This window comes from Myxine glutinosa, chromosome 4, assembly GCF_964187855.1.
Source record: "Myxine glutinosa chromosome 4, kmMyxGlut1.1, whole genome shotgun sequence".
Taxonomy (NCBI): Eukaryota; Metazoa; Chordata; class Myxini; order Myxiniformes; family Myxinidae; genus Myxine; species Myxine glutinosa.
The window spans coordinates 145,273,909-145,290,592 of NC_136264.1; the positions used below are offsets into that span (position 1 = coordinate 145,273,909).

Consider the following 16,684-nt stretch of genomic DNA (forward strand, 5'->3'; position numbering starts at 1 on the left):
TCATTGGTTGAAAGAGTACATTGATTTTAATACACAAAGAAGAACAGATTCAAAAACAGATTTTGAGAAAGACTTATAAATTGATGAATAATGCTGTATTTGGAAAAACGATGGAGAATGTTAGAAAGAGACAAAACATTCGTCTATCAACATCATGGAAACAAGCATCAAAATTAATCAACAGACCAAGCTTCTCGAGAGTAGAAGTTTTTACGGAAAACTTTTGTGCGATACATTTGATGAGAGAAAGCGTTGAGATGGACAAATCTATTTACATTGGTACCTCAATACTTGATTTATCAAAGTCCTTGATGTATGATTACTTTTACAATAACTTGAGGAAGAAATATCAAAATGATGTTAATCTACTTTATATGGATACAGATAGTTTTATTTTAAAAATTAATACTGATGATGTTTATTTTGACATGAAAAAGGACATTAATATCTATGATACAAGTAATTACAGTCCAGAGAGTGAGTTATTCTCTTCTAAAAATAAAAAGGTGATTGGAAAGTTCAAGGATGAATTAGGAGGATATGTTATGAGTGAATTTGTGGGATTGAGGTCAAAGGCTTATGCTTATAAATACATTGTGAATAACATTGAAAAGACTGATAAGAAGTTAAAAGGTGTAAAGAAAAATGTTATTAAAGAAACAATAAACTTTAAGGATTATTATAACTGTTTAACAACAAAGAAAGAAGAGTTTAGAAAGATTAATGGAATAAGAAGTTATAAACATCAATTATATACAGAAGAGATAAATTAGAAAGCATTAGGAGCTTTTGATGATAAGAGGTTTATTTTAAAAAATGGAATTGAGAGTCTCCCTTATGGTTATATAAGTATATAAGTGATAAGATATATAAGTGATAAGATATATATAAGTGATAAGATAATGGGGTTAGGGATTTTCAGGGCTACCGCCACCTTTTTTATAAATAAATAAATGATAGAACCAAGTATCAACCAGACTAAAGAGTGGAGGTGTAATCAACATTGGTATATAAATGGTAAACATAACGAATGTGAAAAATATCAAATAGGTATAATTGAAAAGGCACTGGTAGAAAAGTTCACAAAACAAATAAGAGAATTAATTTAAATACCGGTGAGTTGGGTAAAAAAGATGGAAATATTTTTGAGTGGATGGAAAACTTTGATGGTTGTCAGGAAAATATATACTTTAATTTTAAAATGGTGTGTGGCACTGGAGGCACTCAAACAAGAACATTGAGGGAGGTTTATCATTTTATCTTAACTCAGTTAAAATATCTTAATAAAGAACCAAACTCAAACATCTTTTTTGTTAATGTATTAGATGGTGATGGTAGTGGTAAGATAATTAAATTATTTCCCACACATAAACAAATATTTGTAGGATCATTGTTTGAGTGGTCTACTCGGGATCATTGATATTAAGAGGGTGAGAGGGAGCAAATATTCGTAGAATCATTGTTTGAGTGGTCTAATGAACAACATTGAGAATAAGAGTATGTCAAAAGGCTAAAAGGTTCGTAAAGAACAGGGTGGGAGAAATAGAGGTGTTAAGGGGAAATGAGGGTGAGAGAAAAATTAACATGTAAGTCAATGGGAAAATGAGGGTGGTCCAGGAACAACATTATTACCCTACTCATCAAGCTAACACATTCGCCAGGCCAACACATTGGCCAAACCAACACATCTGCCAAACTAACACATGCGCCAAACCAACACATTCGCCAAACCAACGCATTCACCAAATTAACGCATGTGCCAAACCAACACATGCGCCAAACCAACCCCTTTGCCAAACCAACATTTCCGGCAAACCAATACATCCGCCAAACCAACACATCCGCTGAACCAACACATTCGCCAAACTAATGCGTGTGCCAAACTAACACATGCGCCAAACTAACACATGCGCCAAACCAACACATTCGCCAAACCAACACATTCGCCAAGGCAACACATTCGCCAAATCAACACATTCGCCAAACTAACGCATGTGCCAAACCAACATAACCGCCAAACTAACATATGCGCCAAACCAACACATTCGCCAAACCAACACATTCGCCAAACCAACACATTCGCCAAACCAACACATGCGCCAAACCAACACATTCGCCAAACTAACACAGGCGCCAACCTAACACATGCGCCAAGCCAACACATTCGCCAAAATAACACATGCGCAAAGCTAACACATCCGCGAAACTAACACATGTGCCAAACCAAAACATCCGCCAAACCAAAACATTTGCCAAACCAACACATTCACCAAACTAACACATGTGCCAAACCAACACATCCGCCGGACTAACACATACGCCAAGCCAACACATTCGCCAAAATAACACATGCGCCAAACTAACAAATGCGCCAAACTAACACATTCGCCAAACGAACGGATGCGCCAAACTAACACATGCGCCAAACCAACACGTGCACCAAACCAACACATTTGCCAAACCAATACATTCACCAAACTAACACATGCGCCAAACCAATACATTTGCGAAACTAACACATGCGCCAAACTAACACATGCAACAAACCAACACATTCGCCAAACTAACACATGCGCCAAACTAACACATGCGCCAAACCAACACATTCACCAAACCAACATGTGCCAAACCAACACATTCGCCAAAGTAACACATTCGCCAAACTAACGCATGTGCCAAACCAACACATCCGCAAAACTAACACGTGCGCCAAGCCAACACATTCGCCAAACTAACGCATGTGCCAAACCAACACATCCACAAAACTAACTCATGCGCCAAACCAACACATTCGCCAAACTAACACATTCGCCAAACTAACACATGCGCCAAACTAACACATGCGCCAAACTAACACATGCGCCAAACCAACACATTCACCAAACTAACACATGTGACAAACCAACATATTCGCCAAACTAACACATGCGCCAAACTAACACATGCGCCAAACTAATGCGTGTGCCAAACTAACACATGCGCCAAACTAACACATGCGCCAAACCAACACATTCGCCAAACCAACACATTCGCCAAGGCAACACATTCGCCAAATCAACACATTCGCCAAACTAACGCATGTGCCAAACCAACATAACCGCCAAACTAACATATGCGCCAAACCAACACATTCGCCAAACCAACACATTCGCCAAACCAACACATGCGCCAAACCAACACATTCGCCAAACTAACACAGGCGCCAACCTAACACATGCGCCAAGCCAACACATTCGCCAAAATAACACATGCGCAAAGCTAACACATCCGCGAAACTAACACATGTGCCAAACCAAAACATCCGCCAAACCAAAACATTTGCCAAACCAACACATTCACCAAACTAACACATGTGCCAAACCAACACATCCGCCGGACTAACACATACGCCAAGCCAACACATTCGCCAAAATAACACATGCGCCAAACTAACAAATGCGCCAAACTAACACATTCGCCAAACGAACGGATGCGCCAAACTAACACATGCGCCAAACCAACACGTGCACCAAACCAACACATTTGCCAAACCAATACATTCACCAAACTAACACATGCGCCAAACCAATACATTTGCGAATCTAACACATGCGCCAAACTAACACATGCAACAAACCAACACATTCGCCAAACTAACACATGCGCCAAACTAACACATGCGCCAAACCAACACATTCACCAAACCAACATGTGCCAAACCAACACATTCGCCAAAGTAACACATTCGCCAAACTAACGCATGTGCCAAACCAACACATCCGCAAAACTAACACGTGCGCCAAGCCAACACATTCGCCAAACTAACGCATGTGCCAAACCAACACATCCACAAAACTAACTCATGCGCCAAACCAACACATTCGCCAAACTAACACATTCGCCAAACTAACACATGCGCCAAACTAACACATGCGCCAAACTAACACATGCGCCAAACCAACACATTCACCAAACTAACACATGTGACAAACCAACATATTCGCCAAACTAACACATGCGCCAAACTAACACATGCGCCAAACCAACACATCCGATAAACAAACACATGCGCCAATCTAACACATCCACCAAACAAACACATCCGCCAAACAAACACAAGCGCCAAACTAACACATCCGCTAAACTAACACATCCGCCAAACAAACACATGCGCCAAACTAACACATCAGCTAAACTAACACATCCGCCAAACAAACACATGCGCCAAACTAAGACGTCCACCAAACAAACACATGCGCCAAACAAACACATCCACCAAACAAACACATCCGCCAAACAAACACAAGCGCCAAACTAACACATCCGCTAAACTAACACATCCGCCAAACAAACACAGGTGCCAAACTAAGACATCCACCAAACTAACACATCCGCCAAACAAACACATGCGCCAATCTAAGACATCCGCCAAACAAACACATGCGCGAAACTAAGACATCCGCCAAACGAAGACATCCGCCAAACTAACACATCCGCCAAACACATGCGCCAAACTAAGACATCCGCCAAACTAACACATGCGCCAAACTAAGACATCCGCCAAACTAACACATCCGCCAAACAAACACATGCGCCAAAGTAAGACATCCGCCAAACTAACACATCCGCCAAACAAACACATGCGCCAAACTAAGACATCCACCAAACTAACACATCCGCAAAACAAACACATGCGCAAAACTAACACATCTGCCAAACTAACAAATCCGCAAAACAAACACATGCGCCAAACTAAGACATCCGCCAAACAAACACATCCGCCAAACAAACACATGCGCCAAACTAAGACATCCGCCATACAAACACATGCACCAATCTAAGACATCCGCCAAACGAACACATCCGCCAAACAAACAAATGCGCCAAACTAAGACATCCGCCAAACTAACACATCCGCCAAACAAACACATCCGCCAAACTAACACATCCGCCAAACAAACACATCCGCCAAACAAACACAAGCGCCAAACTAACACATCCCCTAAAGTAACACATCTGCCAAACAAACACATGCGCCAAACTAACACATCAGCTAAACTAAAACATCCGCCAAACAAACACATGCGCCAAACTAAGACATCAGCCAAACTAACACATCCGCCAAACAAACACATGCGCCAAACTAAGACATGCGCCAAACTATCTTAGCCCCAAACTAAGACATCCGCCAAACTAAGACATCCGCCAAACTAACACATCCGCCAAACAAATACATGCGCCAAACTATGACATCCGCCAAACTAACACATCCTCCAAACAAACACAAGCGCCAAACTAAGACATACGCAAAACAAACACATCCGCCAAACAAACACATGCGCCAAACTAAGGCATCCGCCAAACTAACACATCCGCAAAACAAACACATGCGCCAAACTAAGACATCCACCAAACTAACACATCTGCCAAACAAACACATGCGCCAAAGTAAGACATCCGCCAAACTAACACATCGGCCAAACGAACACGTGGTCAAACTAAGACATCTGCCAAACTAACACATCCGCCAAACAAACACTTGCGCCAAACTAAGACATCCGCCAAACTAACACATCCGCCAAACAAACAAATGCGCCAAACTAAGACATCCGCCAAACTAACACATCCGATAAACAAACACATGCGCCAAACTAACACATCCGCCAAACAAACACATCCGCCAAACAAACACAAGCGCCAAACTAACACATCCGCTAAACTAACACATCCGCCAAACAAACACATGCGCCAAACTAACACATCCGCCAAACAAACACATGCGCCAAACAAAGACATCCGTCAAACTAATACATCCGCCAAACAAACACATGCGCCAAACTAAGACATCCGCCAAACTAACACATCTGCCAAACAAACACATGCGCCAAACTAAGACATCCGCCAAACTAACAAATCCGCCAATCAAAGACAGGCGCCAAACTAAGACATCCACCAAACTAACACATCCGCCAAACAAACACATGCGCAAAACTAAGACATCCACCAAACTAACACATCGGCCAAACAAACACATGCGCCAAACTAAGACATCCGCCAAACTAACACATCCGCCAAACAAACACATGCGCCAAACTAAGATATCCGCCAAACAAACACATGCGCCAAACTAAGACATCCGCCAAACTAACACATCCGCCAAACAAACACATGCGCCAAACTAAGACATCCGCCAAACTAACACATCCGCCAAACAAACACATGCGCCAAACTAAGACATCCGCCAAACTAACACATCCGCCAAACAAGCACATGCGCCAAACTAAGCCATCCGTCAAACTAATACATCCGCCAAACAAACACATGCTCCAAACTAAGACATCCGCCAAACTAACACATCCGCCAAACAAACACATGCGCCAATCTAAGACATCCGCCAAACTAACACATCCGCCAAACAAACACATGCGCCAAACTAAGACATCCGCCAAACTAACACATCCGCCAAACAAACACATGCGCCAAACTAAGATATCCACCAAACTAACACATCCGCGAAACAAACACATGTGCCAAACTAAGACATCCGCCAAATTAAGACATCCGCCAAACTAACACATCCGCCAAACAAACACATGCGCCAAACTAAGACATCCGCCAAACTAACACATCCTCCAAACAAACACATGCACCAAACAAAGACATCCGCCAAACCAACACATCCGCTAAACCAACACATCCGCTAAATGAACACATCCGCCAAGGCAACACATCCACCAAATCAACAAATGTGGCAAACCAACACATCCGCCAAAACAACACATCCGCCCAATCAACAACTCCGCCAAACCAACACATCCGCCAAACCAACACAACCACCAAACCAACACATGCGCCAAACTAAGACATCCGCCAAACTAACACATCCGTGAAACAAACACATGTGGCAAACTAAGACATCCACCAAATTAAGACATCCGCCAAATTAACACATCCGCCAAACAAACACATGCGCCAAACTAAGACATCCGCCAAACTAACACATCCGCCAAACAAACACATGCGCCAAACTAAGACATCCGCCAAACCAACACATCCGCTAAACCAACACATCCGCTAAATGAACACATCCGCCAAGGCAACACATCCACCAAATCAACAAATGTGGCAAACCAACACATCCGCCAAAACAACACATCCGCCCAATCAACAACTCCGCCAAACCAACACATCCGCCAAACCAACACAGCCACCAAACCATCACATCCTCCAAACTAACACATCCACCAAACCAACACATGCGTAAAACCAACACATCCGCCAAACCAACACATCCGCCAAATCAACACATCCGCCAAACAAACACATGCACCAAACTAAGACATCCGCCAAACTAACACATCTGCAAAACATAAACATGCGCAAAACTAAGACATCCACCAAACTAACACATCGGCCAAACAAACACATGCGCCAAACTAAGACATCCGCCAAACGAACACATCCGCCAAACAAACAAATGCGCCAAACTAAGACATCCGCCAAACTAACACATCCGCCAAACAAACACATCCGCCAAACAAACACATGCGCCAAACTAAGACATCCGCCAAACAAACACATGCGCCAAACTAAGACATGCACCAAACCAATACATCCTCCAAACGAATACATCCGCCAAATCAATACATCCACCCAATCAACAACTCCGCCAAACCAACACATGCGCCAAACTAAGACATCCGCCAAACTAACACATCCGCCAAACAAACACATGCGCCAAACTAAGACATCCGTCAAACTAATACATCCGCCAAACAAACACATGCTCCAAACTAAGACATCCGCCAAACTAACACATCCGCCAAACAAACACATGCGCCAATCTAAGACGTCCGCCAAACTAACACATCCGCCAAACGAACACATGCGCCAAACTAAGACATCCGCCAAACTAACACATCTGCCAAACAAACACATGCGCCAAACTAAGATATCCGCCAAACTAAGATATCCGCCAAACTAACACATCCGCGAAACAAACACATGCGCCAAACTAAGACCACCGCCAAACTAAGACATCAGCCAAACTAACACATCCGCCAAACAAACACATGCGCCAAACTAAGACATCCACCAAACTAATACATCCGCGAAACAAACACATGCGCCAAACTAAGACATCCGCCAAATTAAGACATCCGCCAAACTAACACATCCACCAAACCATCACATCCTCCAAACCGAAATATCCACCAAATCAACACATCCGCCCAACCAACACATCCGCCACACCAACGCTTTCGCCAAACCAACATAACCGCCAAACCAGCACATCCGCCAAACTAAAACAACCGCCAAACCAACACAACCACCAATCCTACGCTTTCGCCAAATCAACACAACCGCCAAACCAACACATCCGCTAAACTAACACATCCGCCAAACCAATGCTTTTGCCAAACCAACACAACCGCCAAACCAACACATCCGCCAAACCAACACATCCGCCAAGCCAACACATCCGCTAAACCAACACATCCGCCAAACCAACACATCCACCAAATCAACAAATGCGCCAATACAACACATCCGCTAAACCAACACATCCACCATTTCAACAAATGCGCCAAACCAACACATTCGTCAAACCAACACATCTGCCAAACCAACACATCCGTCAAACCAACACATCTGCCAAACCAACACAGGTGCCAACCAATACAACTGCAAAAACCAACACATATGCCAAACCAACACGTGCGCCAAACCAATACAACTGCAAAAACCAACACAGATGCCAAACAGTATTTGATTAACTGCAGTATTTGATACAACGTGCACTATTCTGCAGTGTTTGAAATCACGTGCATTATTCTTCAGGATTTGATATCACGTGCATTAGTCTGCAGTATTTGATATCACGTGCACTATTCTGCAGTATTTGATATCACGTGCACTATTCTGCAGTATTTGATATAACGTGCACGATTATGCAGTATTTGATATAACGTGCACTATTCTGAAGTATTTGATAAAAAGTGCACTGTTCTGCAGTATTTGATATAACGTTTGATTCTGTAGTATAACGTGCAGTATTTGATCGCTTCTGACATCAAATCATTCCTCTTCTCCAATGGCTTGATCTCGGATTATCAATTTGGATTCAGACCAGGTCATTCTACTCTGGACATGCTGCTTCGACTGTCTCACAATGGATGGAGATCCTCAATGCCAAACAAGAAATCAGAGCTGTCTCCCTCAACATATCACGTGCCTTCGATACGTTCTGGCACCCCGCTCTGCTCACCAAACTCTCCTCTTCTGATACCCATGGAAATCTCCACGAATGGCTTGCGGACTTCCTCTCTGATCGTAGTCAACGTGTGGCCCTGAATTGATTTCTCTCATCTCCCCCTTCCTGTTCAGGCTGGAGTTACCCAAGGCAATGTTCTGGGCCCTGTGCTTTTTCTAGTCTTCATCAATGATCTCTCCGACTCTCTGGAAAATCCCCTCTATCTCTTTGCTGATGACTCCACTCTCCAGGTCTTTAAAACAGCTGTTCACCACCATCTCTTATCTTCCCTCATCCAAAACCTTGATATTCTCTAATTCACTCTAGATCCACTTTTTTGAAATACTGACTTCTTTCCTGGAAGTCCTAGCAGTGTCCATGTGTTTTTTTTTACCTCTCCCACCCCTCACCCCGTTCCCATGCCTCCTCCCCCCCATCCCAAGCCGTCTCCCTCCCACAGATCTCCCGATGTCCCTGCTCTCCATCTTGTCTCCCGCTCCCTTTATCATGTTTTATGTTTTATGTGTCAGTTTGTCTTTTTGTGATCAATGTGATCAATGTCAGCGCTTACACGAGCCTCGATCTTGTATTCAAAAAAATGAAATAAAAATAAACGTGCATCATTCTGCAGTAAATTGATGTTGCTAAATGTCCAAGTAATTATTGACGGTAAAAATAAATGGTGATAAAATATGATATTCAGCGTGTGGCTTTGTGACGTCACCAGTGACGTCATTGTCCTGTGACATCACAAAGTAGTTTCTTGTCCTGTTCTCGAAGCACAGGTTACTTGTCGCTCTGCACTTTCCATGCTGATTGTTTTGTGATAGATTATCTTTCGTCTGTCTTTGTGATATACATTGATAGCAATGGCGTTGTCATTTGAATGGGAGGATCTTCAGGTTCGTATACCTGGTTTGTTTACCTGATAATTCGAGATTTTTGTTTCATCTTTGGCACAACTTCGCGTTTTATTAATTATTTCTTTAAACAATTTCTCATTTCTATATTTTGTTGTTGTCATCGTATTTTGTAATCGGCATTGTGATTGACTCGGCGTGTTTATCCATTTTCTTTCTGGTCCCATTCCTGAAACGAAGATGAGCGAGTTGTTGGGTGAAGGAGCCTTTGGACAAGTTTTCCTTGCAAAGGAAGTCTCTTCTGGAATTAAGGTACGGCTGAGCGTGGTGTTGGAGAGGTTTGGATGTTGCACAGTGAAATACTTTGATTTATTTGTCAAAAGGTGGAGAGGAAAGAGGAATGGGCAGTTTCACTCGTCTTCTATCTGCTTGCACTCTTCATGATCTCAACCAAAGTGAACATTTTCAATTGAGATTAACACCGTTAAAACGTAACGTCGACCAACTGTATCCATGACAACGAAATATCGACAGAAGCTAATGTGACGAAACTCACCCTCACGAACTCTACCGTATTATTGCCACGACCTATGTTGAGTAAATGGTTTGTGACGGTGGCCTCACCTTTGCTTTTGTTTGAAACTGTAACCAAATATACATGCTTTCACGCTTCCATGTGGATTTCTTTGAAAAGATTATTTTTGTTTCTTTCAGGTTGCTGTGAAGATTCCCAAAGAGAAATGTCATTGGAACAAGGTGAGTTTGTGTGAATGAGCATGATGAACAGACCTAATTGTACATGTCTCGTCTTGGTTTGATTACTGAACCCGACGATATCGGTGATTCTCAGGCAGGGTGTTTCATTAGAAAGTGCGCCATCTTTAGGATGGACTTTAAACTGGTGTCTCAATGTCTGGTGAGTCAGTTCGTGAAAGACTTCAACCAAAATGGTTCCCTGGTTGACCCCACAAATGAGAATAGTAATCTAGATTTTAACAGAGCTATGGCGTATGTGTGTATGTATGTATCAATTACTACTCCGAGAGGAATTGCCCGAGGAAGCTGATACGTTCAGGGATCAACGACGTTGTGCCTGTGGAAGTTTCTTTGATTCCATCGGGTTGGGAAGAATATTTTTCGCCCATCATCATACTAAAATACGCCATTTCGTGTCTGTCTGTCTGTCTGATGAATTTTTGACGCCAATACATTCCGTCGTTACTTATCCAATCTCAACCAAACTTGACAGGATGACCAAGGGTTACATAATGAAGGTTGTAGCGCATTCATTTGCCCCCCTCCGCAAGGGGGGTTTTCCCCGCCATTGCCGCCAATGGGTTTGCATGTTGAGGTGTATATCAATGTTAAATTAGCTTTATCGTGGTGTTTTTCCAAACAAGAAGATAATTTTATCATGGCGTTTTTCCAAAGACGCTTTTAATAACAACATTAATGATAATTGCATATTGTTATGGTTATTACAAAAACAATATTAATATAATAATGTCCCACTTCCCCAAAGCGTTTTTCCTGCAGTGATAAGTGATAACGTATACCGGTATAAATAGCTTCGAGTTATAATGGCGTTTGGGAGCAACAGCTTATGCAGGAAGGAAAAATATTATAAACCACAAACACGTATGCTTAGCTTTTTACACAGTCGCTAATGCTCTTTATAAACACTAAATTAAGAAATTTGGAGGAATCCCGATATCCGTGAAGTAAGGTTTACTTACAGAACTGAGCGAAGATCTACTGTACTCTATATAACCCACAAATATTGGATTAATAACATGGCCCTTTCTGCCAGTGGCATTTTTCGTACCGAACTTTTGAAACTCGCTCCTGCTGTTTCATACGAAACCGAAAGGTAGAAGGCGGGTTGTGCTCCTTTACCAAGCAGCTAGCTTGCGCTTGCCAAGCCAGCCGTTCCTTAACGGTTTTGAATGGAGTGCTTGCTCAAATGCTTAAACCATTGGCGATCTCTCCACAAAAAATTTGGTAAATGAACACACACCCAATGGTCTTGAGACCCACCCATAGATCGACTGTAATCTATATACCCCAGAGAGGAATGACCCTTCCTGCCACTCCCGAGTCCCGGCGTCTGCGGGTACGGGTGCACGAGTGTCGGAAATTTCTTTCTTTGGGAGGAGGGAGACGGGAGTGGGGTTGAAATTTGAATTACCCGAAGTATATAAGCGTGATGTATTTATTATACATGCACATAAGTAATACATATTATGTTTTTGCTTCGTGTACGTAACCTTGGTTGTTTTTTTCTATTTATTGGGAGCGATAAAGACAGCGGTGTGTTGCCTATACTATACACCGCCCAAATAAGGGGATGTGTCAGAAGAACGTGCAGCATGCTTGGGACAAGATCACTTGTCGGACAGGCACTCTGCTATGGTAGTAATAATCATAAAGTTAATAACATAACCCCTCCACCACCCCCTAGCCGCTTCGGTAGGGATGGGGTTATCATATTTGAACTTTCAAAAAACGAGGACACGCTGGAGTGCGACACTCTGGAAACCGTTTATTTTGAGTTTTGAGGGGTTGAAAAGAGTTTCCTTTACATATTGAGCAATCGTATCCGAAGTCTCAATAAGATTAAGTGTCGCCCAGACCTCGATTTATTTTGACTGCCATCCACCGTTCTGTCAGTCAAAATACTGAATTATTACTGGAAATATTGTGCTTGTCCGAGTCTTTCCATCGATCATCGATGTTTCGATACGTGAACGCACCCGTTTGTTTGCGAACGGGTACGTTTTTCATGGAAGTCCTTCACGAACTTGCTGTCCATGTCTGACGTGCGACTGAAGGTGCCACAGGAATGTGGAATTTATTGGTTTCATGCTTTAGCGTTCGCCGTATCTGCATTGCCTGTTTGCTTCCGGCCTCCCACCCGTGCGTCGTATCCACACACACGGCACACACATGTAACATCCGTACACGTGATTGTGTGGATGTGTGGAATGTGGGACATTTGGTGAATTATAGTAAGATACTGTTTAGATTTTGATGATTTGCGTGTGATATGATTTAACGGATGTTTATATAAATCGTTTAAAATAAAAAAGCCTTCAATTTCTGATATTTTACCTTTTCATTTGGGCCTCCCAATTGAAGCCCCGCCCATAGGGCGGGTCCGTTGCTGGTATAACAAATGCATGAAATATCCTCACTATGAAAGTCGGGAAGATGGTTGCTCTGTTGTTGACACATTTCTGTGCTGTTTGATTTCAGTTTTTGAAAGAAGCTCATTTGCTCAGTTCCCTAAGCCATCCGAATATCGGTAAGTGTGCATTTCATGGATTACAATACAAATAATCCATTTGGATTTGCCTTTTTTGACATTCGCATGTGACACACCATTCACAGTGCTGAAATCCCACATTCAAATCCCATATCACCCATCAACCTCTACATTTCCTTGTAATATTCCTATAAAATCATTCCTCTGACAGGATTATGCTTTCCTTCCTGGCCTGGATTCCCAACCCAACTGTAAACTGTCAGATTAGTGCTTCGCAGGTTGAACGTTACATTACAAAGTGTGTCGTCCCTTGGATTGATGTTCAGCTGAGTGTCCCATCTGCAAGCATTAGTTGGTGGACATTATAGATCCCCTGATATATGTTGTGAAGTGAGCTTTCACCGGCACCCTGAACAAATTGCAAATGCCTGCGATAACCACCTTCTGTATCCGGTTTATAAAAGACTAAAGCAAATGCCATCTCAAAGGAACAAATTCCTCCTTTTACCAAGTCTTACCAGGTACGGTACCTACTACACCTACCAACTACCTAACCCACTGATGCCATCGTGATGGGTAAAATAGTGGCAAGAGGCTTTGGCTTCGCCGGCTCATTGCGGCTTTGCAGTCGGGTACTAGTAGTAGTAGTAGTAGTAGTAGTAGTAGTAGTAGTAGTCGTAGTAGTATGACATGATGTGGAGCCAAAGCCTAGCCTATGACAGAGCCTATGACATGACACTGAAGAGCCGAGCTCTTGCTTGAGACGGACGAAGTGACGGGCAAGACACAAACTCGTCCGAGAAGATGTTTATTGTAAAACCCAACTCGGGAACTCCGTCAAAGCCCGTTTATCGGGCTGCATATATATCACAACCAGAAAGCACAACCGAAACCGAAAGCCACGCCTCTCAGGCGAGGCGTGTTTCGGTGGTCACCTGACCGACAGGTGCAAAGGATGGTAACCGCACGCACGGCACGCTTTGGTGGTCACGTGACCAGCCACCCCGGCGCCGAGGTTGTCCGCCGGTGACGTCACCGGCTGGAGCAAGGAGATTCTGCTGCTGGTCTCGCTTGGGGGACCCATGGGTCGCTACAACACAACATATATCAGGGGAGCTATAATGTCCACCAACTAATGCTTGCAGATGGGACAAAAGTTTACTCACCTGTATCAGTGTACAACATAATGAACATGAGCATGAGGGCTTCTGTAGATAATTAATTATATACCATTCATTGATTTGTTATCCATCATGTCATACTACGACGACTACTACTACTACTACGACTACTACTACTACTACTACTACTATTACTACTAGTACCCGACTGCAAAGCCGCAATGAGCCGGCGAAGCCAAAGCCTCTTGCCACTATTTTACCCATCACGATGGCATCAGTGGGTTAGGTAGTTGGTAGGTGTAGTAGGTACCGTACCTGGTAAGACTTGGTAAAAGAGAAGAGCAGATAGTCCTCCCCAATACCTACATACAATAAATGTCACAAGAAGCTTAAGGAAGTAACTATACGATGTGCTAGCTTAGGGCCTATTTTAAGAAATTTTAACTGGGCTTAATATACGTTTTCACAGCATGTGTGTAGTCTTCTAACTTCAGTCGCTGTCAGGACTGGTTCTCTCCGGGCACTGCGGCTTCCTCCACCAGAAGAAGTTAGCTTGCAGTAAGATCAGTGCCGACAGATCAGACGATAGCGCCGTTTCAACGGCAATGTGTGGCTGTCATTAATTAAACTGTGTCGATGGCGCTGATTGGCTGACCTAAGCTGATCGCTGATTGGTCAGCTCACAAAATTTCGCAAATTCAGACCTAAAATGACACCATTTGCATTCTGGATGAGATTAAAATTTATAAAATTTCCTTCTTGATTAATTCGGTGAATTCCGTCTCGACTTCGGATATTTCCGGCCGTGAAAAACTATCCCCTACTGCCGCGATATTTCTAAAAAATAATTCTTCGTCAATTTTAGAATATTTGACGCCGTTTTCAGCCTCCAAAACGCGTAATACGCTTCTTTGAAGTATTTTTTCAAATGCTCGAATCTCATTGGTTCCGGTGTTTGGTGACGATTTTCGTTGAAGACAACCAGGCCCGTGCGGGCCGAGGTTGGTCTTAAAGTATTTTAATTACAAATTAGAGGTGCATAAGATTGTGAATCAAACAAAGACGGGTGAAACAAACTCCTATGGAACTTTTTTTCAAATTTGTTATGCATACTTCCGCATCCGCAAGATGGCGGCCTCCATTGAGCGATTTGGTGTGTCAAATCTTCGAAATTCTCAAGCCAAGAGATCCAGCATAATCTGTTTTTTCAACATAATACGTACGCGTTCATTGACAACACCGGCTTCGCCGGCTACTACTACTATTACTACAACTACTATTACTACTACTATTACTACAACTACTACTACTATTATTACTACTACTACTATTATGACTACTACTATTACTACTACTATTACTAATACTACTACTACTACTATTACTACTACTCTTATTACTACTACTACTACTACTCCTACAATTACTATTACTACTACTATTACTACTACAGCTCTTTACAGTTCCTATTATTCTCACCATCCTGTGGGGTCAGCTCGGGAAAGTTTGTGGCCCAAGTCTGAAAAGACAGCTGCCCAGACTACGTAGTTGATCAACGGAGGTGGCAGGAATTTCCATTCCGTTCATGGTGGTGATGATTACTGACACACTCATGTTGTGGGAGTCCTCCAGCTTGATGCTGTGGGGTCTTTGACGTCCACCAACGGCCAATGATGGCAGATGGGTCCTCTGGCCTGATGTGCTTCCGATGGATAGAACACCATGCATGTCCAAATACCAAGTTGCAGTTTATAGCTGGGCCAAGATTTGAACCCGAGCGACACATCTCAACGGCAACTGCGCATCCCTCTAATCCATCCTGCCAGCCCTCATCTTGAGATCTTCCCTTTTGGTTCATTGAACGTGCAAGCAGACGCGTGGTTTTTCTGTTCTCTGCTTGGTTTTTTAATCCATTTTGAAGTTTGTCGTTTTCTGTCATCACCATACTCTCCAGAATATTCGAGTTCATTTAAGGGCCTATTTTTGTATGCTTACTCGAGGCTTGTATAAGACCTAACACATATAACATATAATAAAGGGAGCGGGAGACAAGAGGGGTAGGGAAGGAAGCACAACAACAGTTGGGAAAAGGGACATCAGGAGATCTGTGGAAGAGAGATGGCAGGAGTGGGGTACACAGGATAAACAAGATGGAACCTGCAGGGGATTTCAGGAAAGAAAACAGGGAATTTGAAGGAGGTGGATT

At 42.9% G+C, this 16,684-nt stretch overlaps 1 protein-coding gene across 1 annotated transcript in view; it reads left to right on the plus strand.

The window, feature by feature from the left end:
* The first annotated feature begins 13,284 nt into the window (after positions 1-13,284).
* The window catches only part of LOC144891561 (uncharacterized), a 35,841-nt gene continuing 32,441 nt past the window's right edge, over positions 13,285-16,684 (plus strand). Inside the window, exon 1 of the mRNA XM_078775173.1 lies at positions 13,285-13,396. The gene's annotated coding sequence lies outside the window, so the exon portion shown is untranslated. The remainder of the gene's footprint in view (positions 13,397-16,684) is intronic.